Here is a 14,148-nt window from a genome sequence, read left to right as displayed (position 1 = left end):
GCGTGCAAGCAGAGTTGGGGAGGTTCGGAGGAAGAGGGACAGAGGTCTAAGAAAGAGTTGATGAAGCAGGTCAGAGGGTCTGATGTAGAGTTATGGAGAGGAAGAGGGGGTCAGTGGCAGCGTGGGAAGAGATTCGATCCAAGCCATGGTGGTGGGGGGGGGAATAAAGGAGAGAATCAGAGATAGGTTGGGTGGAGGGAAGGTCTAGGCAATGAGGGGAGCAGAGTGTCAAAGGCAGTGGGTCAAGGAAAAATGGGGGGAAATGGTCAAAGGCAGAAAGGATGGGGACAAGAGAGGAGGTCTGAGGAAGAGGGGAAGGGGGAGAGGAGGCCCGAGTCGGGGGGGGGGGAGAGAGGAGGCCCGAGGCAGAGGGGAGGGGGGAGAGGAGGCCCGAGGCAGAGGGGAGGGTCCGAAGCTGGGTAGGGAGAGGAGAGGTTCCGAGGCAGCGGGGGGGGGGGTGGGGGTGGAGAGGTTTTAGGCAGAGGGGGTGGGTGAGGGTTTTAGGCAGAGGGGGTGGGTGAGGGTTTTAGGCAGAGGGGGTGGGTGAGGGTTTTAGGCAGAGGGGGTGGGTGAGGGTTTGAGGCGGGGGGTGGGTGAGTGTTTGAGGCGGGGGGTGGGTGAGGGTTTGAGACGGGGGGTGGGTGAGGGTTTGAGACGGGGGGTGGGTGAGGGTTTGAGACGGGGGGTGGGTGAGGGTTTGAGACAGGGGGTGGGAGAGGGACCGGCAGAGGGTTGGTTGTGGGTTTGAGGCAGAGAGTGGGTGGGTGAGGGTTTGAGGCAGAGGGGGGTGGGTGAGGGTTTGGGGCAGAGGGGGGTGGGGGGGAAGGGGAGAGGGTCCAAGGCAGCAGGGGGGGGAGAGGAGAGGATCCGAGGCAGGGGGGGAGAGGAGAGGGTCCGAAGTGGGGGAGAGAGGTAGAGGTTTGAACCGAGGGGGGGGGTGGGAGAGGGTCCGAGGCAGAGGGGGAGTGGGAGCAGGTCCGAGGCAAAGGGGGTGTGGGTGGGTGGGAGAGGGTCCCAGGCAGAGATGGGGAGGGAGAGGGTTTGAACCAGGGGGGATGGGAGAGGGTACGAGGCAGGGGAGTGGGAGCGGGTCCGAGGAAGACGGGGGGTGGGAGAGGGTCTGAGGCAGAGGTGGGGAGGGAGAGGGTTTGAACCAGGGGGGGTGGGAGAAGGTCTGAGGAAGAGGGGGAGCGGGACCGAGGCAGGGGGGGGGGTTGGGAGAAGTTCTGAGCCAGAGGGGGATGTGGGAGAGGGTCCGAGGCAGAGGGGGAGTGGGAGCAGGTCTGAGGCGGGGGGGGGGGTGGGAGAGGGTCCAAGCCAGAGGGGGGGGTGGGAGAGGTTCCAAGGCAAAGGGGGGAGAGGGTCCAAGGCAAAGGGGGAGAGGGTCCAAGGCAAAGGGGGGAGAGGGTCCAAGGCAAAGGGGGGAGAGGGTCCAAGGCAAAGGGGGGAGAGGGTCCAAGGCAAAGGGGGGGTGGGAGAGGGTCCAAGGCAAAGGGGGGATGGGAGAGGGTCCAAGGCAAAGGGCGGGTGGGAGAGGGTCCAAGGCAAAGGGGGGGTAGGAGTGGGTCCAAGGAAGAGGGGGGTGGAAGTGGGTCCGAAGCGGGGGGGGGGGGGGAGAGAGGGAGAGGGTTTAAACCAGGGGGGGGTTAGAGAGGATCCGAGGCAGAGGGGGAGTGGGAGCGGGTCCGAGGCAGAGGGGGGGTGGGTGGGAGAGGGTCTGAGGCAGGTGGGGAGAGAGTATGAACCCGGGGGGGGGGGTGGGAGGGTTCGAGGCAGAGGGGGGGTGGGTGGGAGAGGGTCTGAGGCAGAGGTGGGGAGGGAGAGGGTATGAACCCGGGGGGGGTGGGAGTGGGTCTGAGGCAGAGGAGGGTGGGAGAGGATCAGAGGCAGAGGTGGGGTGGGAGAGCGTCCGAGGCAGAGGGGGGTGGGAGAGGGTCCGTGGCAGAGGGGATGTGGGAGAGGGTCCGAGGCAGAGGGGATGTGGGAGAGGGTCCGAGGCAGAGGGGATGTGGGAGAGGGTCCGAGGCAGAGGGGATGTGGGAGAGGGTCCGAGGCAGAGGGGATGTGGGAGAGGGTCCGAGGCAGAGGGGATGTGGGAGAGGGTCCGAGGCAGAGGGGATGTGGGAGAGGGTCCGAGGCAGAGGGGATGTGGGAGAGGGTCCGAGGCAGAGGGGATGTGGGAGAGGGTCCGAGGCAGAGGGGATGTGGGAGAGGGTCCGAGGCAGAGGGGATGGGGGAGAGGGTCCGAGGCAGAGGGGATGGGGGAGAGGGTCCGAGGCAGAGGGGATGGGGGAGAGGGTCCGAGGCAGAGGGGATGGGGGAGAGGGTCCGAGGCAGAGGGGATGGGGGAGAGGGTCCGAGGCAGAGGGGATGGGGGAGAGGGTCCGAGGCAGAGGGGATGGGGGAGAGGGTCCGAGGCAGAGGGGATGGGGGAGAGGGTCCGAGGCAGAGGGGATGGGGGAGAGGGTCCGAGGCAGAGGGGATGGGGGAGAGGGTCCGAGGCAGAGGGGATGGGGGAGAGGGTCCGAGGCAGAGGGGATGGGGGAGAGGGTCCGAGGCAGAGGGGATGGGGGAGAGGGTCCGAGGCAGAGGGGATGGGGGAGAGGGTCCGAGAAAGAGTAGGGGGAGAGGGACAGAGGGTCCGAGAAAGAGTTTGGAGAGAGGGAGAGGGTCCGAGAAAGAGTTTGGAGAGAGGGAGAGGGTCCGAGAAAGAGTTTGGAGAGAGGGACCGAGAAAGAGTTTGGAGAGAGGGAGAGGGTCCGAGAAAGAGTTTGGAGAGAGGGAGAGGGTCCGAGAAAGAGTTTGGAGAGGGTCCGAGAAAGAGTTTGGAGAGGGTCCGAGAAAGAGTTTGGAGAGGGTCCGAGAAAGAGTTTGGAGAGGGACAGAGGATCTGAGAGTTGGGGGAGAGGGGGAGAGGGTCCGAGAGTTAGGGGAGAGGGACAGAGGGTTTGAGAAAGAGTTGGGGAGGACAGAGGGACAGGGGATCCGAGAAAGAGTTGGGGGAACGGGAAAGAGTCTGAGAAAGAGTTGGGGTGAGCAGGACAGAGGATCCGAGGCAGTGAGGAAAAAAGCGTGCAAGCAGAGTTGGGGAGGTTCGGAGGAAGAGGGACAGAGGTCTAAGAAAGAGTTGATGAAGCAGGTCAGAGGGTCTGATGTAGAGTTATGGAGAGGAAGAGGGGGTCAGTGGCAGCGTGGGAAGAGATTCGATCCAAGCCATGGTGGTGGGGGGGGGAATAAAGGAGAGAATCAGAGATAGGTTGGGTGGAGGGAAGGTCTAGGCAATGAGGGGAGCAGAGTGTCAAAGGCAGTGGGTCAAGGAAAAATGGGGGGAAATGGTCAAAGGCAGAAAGGATGGGGACAAGAGAGGAGGTCTGAGGAAGAGGGGAAGGGGGAGAGGAGGCCCGAGTCGGGGGGGGGGGAGAGAGGAGGCCCGAGGCAGAGGGGAGGGGGGAGAGGAGGCCCGAGGCAGAGGGGAGGGTCCGAAGCTGGGTAGGGAGAGGAGAGGTTCCGAGGCAGCGGGGGGGGGGGGTGGGGGTGGAGAGGTTTTAGGCAGAGGGGGTGGGTGAGGGTTTTAGGCAGAGGGGGTGGGTGAGGGTTTTAGGCAGAGGGGGTGGGTGAGGGTTTTAGGCAGAGGGGGTGGGTGAGGGTTTGAGGCGGGGGGTGGGTGAGTGTTTGAGGCGGGGGGTGGGTGAGGGTTTGAGACGGGGGGTGGGTGAGGGTTTGAGACGGGGGGTGGGTGAGGGTTTGAGACGGGGGGTGGGTGAGGGTTTGAGACAGGGGGTGGGAGAGGGACCAGCAGAGGGTTGGTTGTGGGTTTGAGGCAGAGAGTGGGTGGGTGAGGGTTTGAGGCAGAGGGGGGTGGGTGAGGGTTTGGGGCAGAGGGGGGTGGGGGGGAAGGGGAGAGGGTCCAAGGCAGCAGGGGGGGGAGAGGAGAGGATCCGAGGCAGGGGGGGAGAGGAGAGGGTCCGAAGTGGGGGAGAGAGGTAGAGGTTTGAACCGAGGGGGGGGGTGGGAGAGGGTCCGAGGCAGAGGGGGAGTGGGAGCAGGTCCGAGGCAAAGGGGGTGTGGGTGGGTGGGAGAGGGTCCCAGGCAGAGATGGGGAGGGAGAGGGTTTGAACCAGGGGGGATGGGAGAGGGTACGAGGCAGGGGAGTGGGAGCGGGTCCGAGGAAGACAGGGGGTGGGAGAGGGTCTGAGGCAGAGGTGGGGAGGGAGAGGGTTTGAACCAGGGGGGGTGGGAGAAGGTCTGAGGAAGAGGGGGAGCGGGACCGAGGCAGGGGGGGGGGTTGGGAGAAGTTCTGAGCCAGAGGGGGATGTGGGAGAGGGTCCGAGGCAGAGGGGGAGTGGGAGCAGGTCTGAGGCGGGGGGGGGGTGGGAGAGGGTCCAAGCCAGAGGGGGGGGTGGGAGAGGTTCCAAGGCAAAGGGGGGAGAGGGTCCAAGGCAAAGGGGGGAGAGGGTCCAAGGCAAAGGGGGGAGAGGGTCCAAGGCAAAGGGGGGAGAGGGTCCAAGGCAAAGGGGGGAGAGGGTCCAAGGCAAAGGGGGGGTGGGAGAGGGTCCAAGGCAAAGGGGGGATGGGAGAGGGTCCAAGGCAAAGGGCGGGTGGGAGAGGGTCCAAGGCAAAGGGGGGGTAGGAGTGGGTCCAAGGAAGAGGGGGGTGGAAGTGGGTCCGAAGCGGGGGGGGGGGGGGAGAGAGGGAGAGGGTTTAAACCAGGGGGGGGTTAGAGAGGATCCGAGGCAGAGGGGGAGTGGGAGCGGGTCCGAGGCAGAGGGGGGGTGGGTGGGAGAGGGTCTGAGGCAGGTGGGGAGAGAGTATGAACCCGGGGGGGGGGGGTGGGAGGGTTCGAGGCAGAGGGGGGGTGGGTGGGAGAGGGTCTGAGGCAGAGGTGGGGAGGGAGAGGGTATGAACCCGGGGGGGGTGGGAGTGGGTCTGAGGCAGAGGAGGGTGGGAGAGGATCAGAGGCAGAGGTGGGGTGGGAGAGCGTCCGAGGCAGAGGGGGGTGGGAGAGGGTCCGTGGCAGAGGGGATGTGGGAGAGGGTCCGAGGCAGAGGGGATGTGGGAGAGGGTCCGAGGCAGAGGGGATGTGGGAGAGGGTCCGAGGCAGAGGGGATGTGGGAGAGGGTCCGAGGCAGAGGGGATGTGGGAGAGGGTCCGAGGCAGAGGGGATGTGGGAGAGGGTCCGAGGCAGAGGGGATGTGGGAGAGGGTCCGAGGCAGAGGGGATGGGGGAGAGGGTCCGAGGCAGAGGGGATGGGGGAGAGGGTCCGAGGCAGAGGGGATGGGGGAGAGGGTCCGAGGCAGAGGGGATGGGGGAGAGGGTCCGAGGCAGAGGGGATGGGGGAGAGGGTCCGAGGCAGAGGGGATGGGGGAGAGGGTCCGAGGCAGAGGGGATGGGGGAGAGGGTCCGAGGCAGAGGGGATGGGGGAGAGGGTCCGAGGCAGAGGGGATGGGGGAGAGGGTCCGAGGCAGAGGGGATGGGGGAGAGGGTCCGAGGCAGAGGGGATGGGGGAGAGGGTCCGAGGCAGAGGGGATGGGGGAGAGGGTCCGAGGCAGAGGGGATGGGGGAGAGGGTCCGAGGCAGAGGGGATGGGGGAGAGGGTCCGAGGCAGAGGGGATGGGGGAGAGGGTCCGAGGCAGAGGGGATGGGGGAGAGGGTCCGAGGCAGAGGGGATGGGGGAGAGGGTCCGAGGCAGAGGGGATGGGGGAGAGGGTCCGAGGCAGAGGGGATGGGGGAGAGGGTCCGAGGCAGAGGGGATGGGGGAGAGGGTCCGAGGCAGAGGGGATGGGGGAGAGGGTCCGAGGCAGAGGGGATGGGGGAGAGGGTCCGAGGCAGAGGGGATGGGGGAGAGGGTCCGAGGCAGAGGGGATGGGGGAGAGGGTCCGAGGCAGAGGGGATGGGGGAGAGGGTCCGAGGCAGAGGGGATGGGGGAGAGGGTCCGAGGGGATGGGGGAGAGGGTCCGAGGCAGAGGGGATGGGGGAGAGGGTCCGAGGCAGAGGGGATGGGGGAGGGTCCGAGGCAGAGGGGATGGGGGAGTGGGTCCGAGGCAGAGGGGATGGGGGAGAGGGTCCGAGGCAGAGGGGATGGGGGAGGGTCCGAGGCAGAGGGGATGGGGGAGAGGGTCCGAGGCAAAGGGGGGGTGGGAGAGGGTCCAAGGCAAAGGGCGGGTGGGAGAGGGTCCAAGGCAAAGGGGGGGTAGGAGTGGGTCCAAGGAAGAGGGGGGTGGAAGTGGGTCCGAAGCGGGGGGGGGGGGGGGGGGAGAGGGAGAGGGTTTAAACCAGGGGGGGGGTTAGAGAGGATCCGAGGCAGAGGGGGAGTGGGAGCGGGTCCGAGGCAGAGGGGGGGTGGGTGGGAGAGGGTCTGAGGCAGGTGGGGAGAGAGTATGAACCCGGGGGGGGGGGTGGGAGGGTTCGAGGCAGAGGGGGGGTGGGTGGGAGAGGGTCTGAGGCAGAGGTGGGGAGGGAGAGGGTATGAACCCGGGGGGGGGTGGGAGTGGGTCTGAGGCAGAGGAGGGTGGGAGAGGATCAGAGGCAGAGGTGGGGTGGGAGAGCGTCCGAGGCAGAGGGGGGTGGGAGAGGGTCCGTGGCAGAGGGGATGTGGGAGAGGGTCCGAGGCAGAGGGGATGTGGGAGAGGGTCCGAGGCAGAGGGGATGTGGGAGAGGGTCCGAGGCAGAGGGGATGTGGGAGAGGGTCCGAGGCAGAGGGGATGTGGGAGAGGGTCCGAGGCAGAGGGGATGGGGGAGAGGGTCCGAGGCAGAGGGGATGGGGGAGAGGGTCCGAGGCAGAGGGGATGGGGGAGAGGGTCCGAGGCAGAGGGGATGGGGGAGAGGGTCCGAGGCAGAGGGGATGGGGGAGAGGGTCCGAGGCAGAGGTGATGGGGGAGAGGGTCCGAGGCAGAGGGGATGGGGGAGAGGGTCCGAGGCAGAGGGGATGGGGGAGAGGGTCCGAGGCAGAGGGGATGGGGGAGAGGGTCCGAGGCAGAGGGGATGGGGGACAGGGTCCGAGGCAGAGGGGATGGGGGAGAGGGTCCGAGGCAGAGGGGATGGGGGAGAGGGTCCGAGGCAGAGGGGATGGGGGAGAGGGTCCGAGGCAGAGGGGATGGGGGAGAGGGTCCGAGGCAGAGGGGATGGGGGAGAGGGTCCGAGGCAGAGGGGATGGGGGAGAGGGTCCGAGGCAGAGGGGATGGGGGAGAGGGTCCGAGGCAGAGGGGATGGGGGAGAGGGTCCGAGGCAGAGGGGATGGGGGAGAGGGTCCGAGGCAGAGGGGATGGGGGAGAGGGTCCGAGGCAGAGGGGATGGGGGAGAGGGTCCGAGGCAGAGGGGATGGGGGAGAGGGTCCGAGGCAGAGGGGATGGGGGAGAGGGTCCGAGGCAGAGGGGATGGGGGAGAGGGTCCGAGGCAGAGGGGATGGGGGAGAGGGTCCGAGGGGATGGGGGACAGGGTCCGAGGGGATGGGGGAGAGGGTCCGAGGCAGAGGGGATGGGGGAGAGGGTCCGAGGCAGAGGGGATGGGGGAGTGGGTCCGAGGCAGAGGGGATGGGGGAGAGGGTCCGAGGCAGAGGGGATGGGGGAGAGGGTCCGAGGCAGAGGGGATGGGGGAGAGGGTCCGAGGCAGAGGGGATGGGGGAGAGGGTCCGAGGCAGAGGGGATGGGGGAGAGGGTCCGAGGCAGAGGGGATGGGGGAGAGGGTCCGAGGCAGGGATGGGGGAGAGGGTCCGAGGCAGAGGGGATGGGGGAGAGGGTCCGAGGCAGAGGGGATGGGGGAGAGGGTCCGAGGCAGAGGGGATGGGGGAGAGGGTCCGAGGCAGAGGGGATGGGGGAGAGGGTCCGAGGCAGAGGGGATGGGGGAGAGGGTCCGAGGCAGAGGGGATGGGGGAGAGGGTCCGAGGCAGAGGGGATGGGGGAGAGGGTCCGAGGCAGAGGGGATGGGGGAGAGGGTCCGAGGCAGAGGGGATGGGGGAGAGGGTCCGAGGCAGAGGGGATGGGGGAGAGGGTCCGAGGCAGAGGGGATGGGGGAGAGGGTCCGAGGCAGAGGGGATGGGGGAGAGGGTCCGAGGCAGAGGGGATGGGGGAGAGGGTCCGAGGCAGAGGGGATGGGGGAGAGGGTCCGAGGCAGAGGGGATGGGGGAGAGGGTCCGAGGCAGAGGGGATGGGGGAGAGGGTCCGAGGCAGAGGGGATGGGGGAGAGGGTCCGAGGCAGAGGGGATGGAGGAGAGGGTCCGAGGCAGAGGGGATGGGGGAGAGGGTCCGAGGCAGAGGGGATGGGGGAGAGGGTCCGAGGCAGAGGGGATGGGGGAGAGGGTCCGAGGCAGAGGGGATGGGGGAGAGGGTCCGAGGCAGAGGGGATGGGGGAGAGGGTCCGAGGCAGAGGGGATGGGGGAGAGGGTCCGAGGCAGAGGGGATGGGGGAGAGGGTCCGAGGCAGAGGGGATGGGGGAGAGGGTCCGAGGCAGAGGGGATGGGGGAGAGGGTCCGAGGGGATGGGGGAGAGGGTCCGAGGCAGAGGGGATGGGGGAGAGGGTCCGAGGCAGAGGGGATGGGGGAGTGGGTCCGAGGCAGAGGGGATGGGGGAGAGGGTCCGAGGCAGAGGGGATGGGGGAGAGGGTCCGAGGCAGAGGGGATGGGGGAGAGGGTCCGAGGCAGAGGGGATGGGGAGAGGGTCCGAGGCAGAGGGGATGTGGGAGAGGGTCCGAGGCAGAGGGGATGTGGGAGAGGGTCCGAGGCAGAGGGGATGTGGGAGAGGGTCCGAGGCAGAGGGGATGTGGGAGAGGGTCCGATGCAGAGGGGATGTGGGAGAGGGTACGAGGCAGAGGGGGGGTGGGAGAGGGTTTGAGCCGGGGGGGGGGGTGGGAGAGGGACCGGCAGAGGGTTGGGTGAGGGTTCGAGGCAGAGAGGGGGTGGGTGAGGGTTTGGGGCAGAGGGGGGTGGGTGAGGGTTTGGGGCAGAGGGGAGTGGGTGAGGGTTTGAGGCAGAGGGGGGTGGGTGAGGGTTTAAGGCAGAGGGGGTGGGTGAGGGTTTGAGGCAGAGGGGGGTGTGTGAGGGTTTGAGGCAGAGCGGGGTGGGTGAGGGTTTGAGGCAGAGGGGGGTGGGTGAGGGTTTGAGGCAGAGGGGGGTGGGTGAGGGTTTGAGGCAGAGGGGGGTGGGTGAGGGTTTGAGGCAGAGGGGGGTGGGTGAGGGTTTGAGGCAGAGGGGGTGGGTGAGGGTTTGAGCCAGAGGGGGGTGGGTGAGGGTTTGAGGCAGAGGGGGGTGGGTGAGGGTTTGAGGCAGAGGGGGGTGGGTGATGGTTTGAGGCAGAGGGGGGGTGGGTGAGGGTTTGAGGCAGAGGGGGGTGGGCGAGGGTTTGAGGCAGAGGGGGGTGTGCGAGGGTTTGAGGCAGAGGGGGGTGGGTGAGGATTTGGGGCAGAGGGGGGTGGGTGAGGGTTTGAGGCAGTGGGGGTGGGTGAGGGTTTGAGGCGAGGTGTGGGTGAGGGTTTGAGGCAGAGGGGGTGGGTGAGGGTTTGAGGCAGAGGGGGGTGGGTGAGGGTTTGAGGCAGAGGGGGGGGTGGTGAGGGTTTGAGGCAGAGGGGGGTGGGTGAGGGTTTGAGCCAGAGGGGGGTGGGTGAGGGTTTGAGCCAGAGGGGGGTGGGTGAGGGTTTGAGCCAGAGGGGGGTGGGTGAGGGTTTGAGGCAGAGGGGGGTGGGTGAGGGTTTGAGGCAGAGGGGGGTGGGTGAGGTTTTGAGGCAGAGGGGGGTGGGTGAGGGTTTGAGGCAGAGGGGGGTGGGTGAGGGTTTGAGGCAGAGGGGGGGTGGGTGAGGGTTTGAGGCAGAGGGGGGTGGGTGAGGTTTTGAGGCAGAGGGGGGTGGGTGAGGGTTTGAGGCAGAGGGGGGTGGGTGAGGGTTTGAGGCGAGGTGTGGGTGAGGGTTTGAGGCAGAGGGGGTGGGTGAGGGTTTGAGGCAGAGGGGGGTGGGTGAGGGTTTGAGGCAGAGGGGGGTGGGTGAGGGTTTGAGGCAGAGGGGGGTGGGTGAGGGTTTGAGGCAGAGGGGGGTGGGTGAGGGTTTGAGGCAGAGGGGGGTGGGTGAGGGTTTGAGCCAGAGGGGGTGGGTGCGGGTTTGAGGCAGAGGGGGGTGGGTGAGGGTTTGAGGCAGAGGGGGGTGGGTGAGGTTTTGAGGCAGAGGGGGGTGGGTGAGGGTTTGAGGCAGAGGGGGGTGGGTGAGGGTTTGAGGCAGAGGGGGGGTGGGTGAGGGTTTGAGGCAGAGGGGGGGTGGGTGAGGGTTTGAGGCAGAGGGGGGTGGGTGAGGGTTTGAGGCAGAGGGGGGTGGGTGAGGGTTTGAGGCAGAGGGGGGTGGGTGAGGGTTTGAGGCGGGGGGTGGGTGAGGGTTTGAGGCGGGGGGGTGGGTGAGGGTTTGAGGCGGGGGGGTGGGTGAGGGTTTGAGGCGGGGGGTGGGTGAGGGTTTGAGGCGGGGGGGTGGGTGAGGGTTTGAGGCGGGGGAGTGGGTGAGGGTTTGAGGCGGGGGGTGGGAGAGGGTTTGAGGCAGAGGGGGTGGGTGAGGTTTTGAGGCAGAGGGGGGTGGGTGAGGGTTTGAGGCGGGGGGGTGGGAGAGGGTTTGAGGCAGAGGGGGGTGGGTGAGGGTTTGAGGCAGAGGGGGGTGGGTGAAGGTTTGAGGCAGAGGGGGGTGGGTGAGGGTTTGAGCCAGAGGGGGGTGGGTGAGGGTTTGAGGCAGAGGGGGGTGGGTAAGGGTTTGAGGCAGAGGGGGGTGGGTGAGGTTTTGAGGCAGAGGGGGGTGGGTGAGGGTTTGAGGCAGAGGGGGGTGGGTGAGGGTTTGAGGCAGAGGGGGGGTGGGTGAGGGTTTGAGGCAGAGGGGGGTGGGTGAGGTTTTGAGGCAGAGGGGGGTGGGTGAGGGTTTGAGGCAGAGGGGGGTGGGTGAGGGTTTGAGGTGAGGTGTGGGTGAGGGTTTGAGGCAGAGGGGGTGGGTGAGGGTTTGAGGCAGAGGGGAGTGGGTGAGGGTTTGAGGCAGAGGGGGGTGGGTGAGGGTTTGAGGCAGAGGGGGGTGGGTGAGGGCTTGAGGCAGAGGGGGGTGGGTGAGTGTTTGAGCCAGAGGGGGGTGGGTAAGGGTTTGAGGCAGAGGGGGGTGGGTGAGGGTTTGAGGCAGAGGGGGGTGGGTGAGGGTTTGAGGCAGAGGGGGGTGGGTGAGGGTTTGAGGCAGAGGGGGGTGGGTGAGGGTTTGAGGCAGAGGGGGGTGGGTGAGGTTTTGAGGCAGAGGGGGGTGGGTGAGGGTTTGAGGCAGAGGGGGGTGTGGGTGAGTTTTTGAGGCAGGGGGGGTGGGTGAGGGTTTGTGGGGAGGTGTGGGTGAGGGTTTGAGGCAGAGGGGGTGGGTAAGGGTTTGAGGCAGAGGGGGGTGTGTGAGGGTTTGAGGCAGAGGGGGGTGGGTGAGGGTTTGAGGCAGAGGGGGGTGGGTGAGGGTTTGAGGCAGAGGGGGGTGGGTGAGGGTTTGAGGCAGAGGGGGTGGGTGAGGGTTTGAGCCAGAGGGGGGTGGGTGAGGGTTTGAGGCAGAGGGGGGTGGGTGAGGGTTTGAGGCAGAGGGGGGTGGGTGATGGTTTGAGGCAGAGGGGGGGTGGGTGAGGGTTTGAGGCAGAGGGGGGTGGGCGAGGGTTTGAGGCAGAGGGGGGTGTGCGAGGGTTTGGGGCAGAGGGGGGTGGGTGAGGGTTTGGGGCAGAGGGGGGTGGGTGAGGGTTTGAGGCAGTGGGGGTGGGTGAGGGTTTGAGGCGAGGTGTGGGTGAGGGTTTGAGGCAGAGGGGGTGGGTGAGGGTTTGAGGCAGAGGGGGTGGGTGAGGGTTTGAGGCAGAGGGGGGTGGGTGAGGGTTTGAGGCAGAGGGGGGTGGGTGAGGGTTTGAGGCTGAGGGGGGTGGGTGAGGGTTTGAGGCAGAGGGGGGTGGGTGAGGGTTTGAGCCAGAGGGGGGTGGGTGAGGGTTTGAGCCAGAGGGGGGTGGGTGAGGGTTTGAAGCAGAGGGGGGTGGGTGAGGGTTTGAGGCAGAGGGGGTGGGTGAGGTTTTGAGGCAGAGGGGGGTGGGTGAGGGTTTGAGGCAGAGGGGGGTGGGTGAGGGTTTGAGGCAGAGGGGGGGTGGGTGATGGTTTGAGGCAGAGGGGGGTGGGTGAGGTTTTGAGGCAGAGGGGGGTGGGTGAGGGTTTGAGGCAGAGGGGGGTGGGTGAGGGTTTGAGGCGAGGTGTGGGTGAGGGTTTGAGGCAGAGGGGGTGGGTGAGGGTTTGAGGCAGAGGGGGGTGGGTGAGGGTTTGAGGCAGAGGGGGGTGGGTGAGGGTTTGAGGCAGAGGGGGGTGGGTGAGGGTTTGAGGCAGAGGGGGGTGGGTGAGGGTTTGAGCCAGAGGGGGGTGGGTGAGGGTTTGAGCCAGAGGGGGGTGGGTGAGGGTTTGAGGCAGAGGGGGGTGGGTGAGGGTTTGAGGCAGAGGGGGGTGGGTGAGGTTTTGAGGCAGAGGGGGGTGGGTGAGGGTTTGAGGCAGAGGGGGGTGGGTGAGGGTTTGAGGCAGAGGGGGGGTGGGTGAGGGTTTGAGGCAGAGGGGGGTGGGTGAGGGTTTGAGGCAGAGGGGGGTGGGTGAGGGTTTGAGGCAGAGGGGGGTGGGTGAGGGTTTGAGGCGGGGGGTGGGTGAGGGTTTGAGGCGGGGGGGTGGGTGAGGGTTTGAGGCGGGGGGGTGGGTGAGGGTTTGAGGCGGGGGGTGGGTGAGGGTTTGAGGCGGGGGGGTGGGTGAGGGTTTGAGGCGGGGGGGTGGGTGAGGGTTTGAGGCGGGGGGTGGGAGAGGGTTTGAGGCAGAGGGGGGTGGGTGAGGTTTTGAGGCAGAGGGGGGTGGGTGAGGGTTTGAGGCGGGGGGGTGGGAGAGGGTTTGAGGCAGAGGGGGGTGGGTGAGGGTTTGAGGCAGAGGGGGGTGGGTGAAGGTTTGAGGCAGAGGGGGGTGGGTGAGGGTTTGAGGCAGAGGGGGGTGGGTGAGGTTTTGAGGCAGAGGGGGGTGGGTGAGGGTTTGAGGCAGAGGGGGGTGGGTGAGGGTTTGAGGCGAGGTGTGGGTGAGGGTTTGAGGCAGAGGGGGTGGGTGAGGGTTTGAGGCAGAGGGGGTGGGTGAGGGTTTGAGGCAGAGGGGAGTGGGTGAGGGTTTGAGGCAGAGGGGGGTGGGTGAGGGTTTGAGGTAGAGGGGGGTGGGTGAGGGTTTGAGGCAGAGGGGGGTGGGTGAGGGTTTGAGCCAGAGGGGGGTGGGTGAGGGTTTGAGGCAGAGGGGGGTGGGTGAGGGTTTGAGGCAGAGGGGGGTGGGTGAGGGTTTGAGGCAGAGGGGGGTGGGTGAGGGTTTGAGGCAGAGGGGGGTGGGTGAGGTTTTGAGGCAGAGGGGGGTGGGTGAGGGTTTGAGGCAGAGGGGGGTGGGTGAGGGTTTGAGGCAGAGGGGGGTGGGTGAGGGTTTGAGGCAGAGGGGGGGTGGGTGAGGGTTTGAGGCAGAGGGGGGTGGGTGAGGGTTTGAGGCAGAGGGGGGTGGGTGAGGGTTTGAGGCAGAGGGGGGTGGGTGAGGGTTTGAGGCAGAGGGGGGGTGGGTGAGGGTTTGAGGCAGAGGGGGGTGGGTGAGGGTTTGAGGCAGAGGGGGGTGGGTGAGGGTTTGAGGCAGAGGGGGGTGGGTGAGGGTTTGAGGCGGGGGGTGGGTGAGGGTTTGAGGCGGGGGGTGGGTGAGGGTTTGAGGCGGGGGGGTGGGTGAGGGTTTGAGGCGGGGGGTGGGTGAGGGTTTGAGGCGGGGGGGTGGGTGAGGGTTTGAGGCGGGGGGGTGGGTGAGGGTTTGAGGCGGGGGGTGGGAGAGGGTTTGAGGCAGAGGGGGGTGGGTGAGGTTTTGAGGCAGAGGGGGGTGGGAGAGGGTTTGAGGCAGAGGGGGGTGGGTGAGGTTTTGAGGCGGGGGGGTGGGAGAGGGTTTGAGGCGGGGGGGTGGGTGAGGGTTTGAGGCGGGGGGGTGGGTGAGGGTTTGAGGCGGGGGGGTGGGAGAGGGTTTGAGGCAGAGGGGGGTGGGTGAGGGTTTGAGGCGGGGGGGGTGGGAGAGGGTTTGAGGCAGAGGGGGGTGGGTGAGGGTTTGAGGCGGGGGGTGGGAGAGGGTTTGAGGCAGAGGGGGGGGGGGGTGGGTTTTAGGAGAGGGTCCGAGGAAG

The 14,148-nt window shown here is 67.4% G+C and overlaps 1 protein-coding gene and 1 long non-coding RNA gene across 5 annotated transcripts in view; one reads left to right on the top strand and one right to left on the bottom strand.

The window, feature by feature from the left end:
- LOC138740675 (uncharacterized) overlaps positions 1-14,148 on the top strand; it is a 36,532-nt gene that overhangs the window by 8,793 nt on the left and 13,591 nt on the right. The window lies entirely within an intron of this gene.
- The window catches only part of LOC138740673 (U2 snRNP-associated SURP motif-containing protein-like), an 86,326-nt gene that overhangs the window by 71,825 nt on the left and 353 nt on the right, over positions 1-14,148 (bottom strand). The window lies entirely within an intron of this gene.

Source organism: Narcine bancroftii, chromosome 8 (genome assembly GCF_036971445.1).
Source record: "Narcine bancroftii isolate sNarBan1 chromosome 8, sNarBan1.hap1, whole genome shotgun sequence".
Classification (NCBI taxonomy): Eukaryota; Metazoa; Chordata; class Chondrichthyes; order Torpediniformes; family Narcinidae; genus Narcine; species Narcine bancroftii.
The sequence above is the reverse complement of the archived record's forward strand: the minus strand, read 5'-3'. Positions and strand labels throughout refer to the sequence as shown.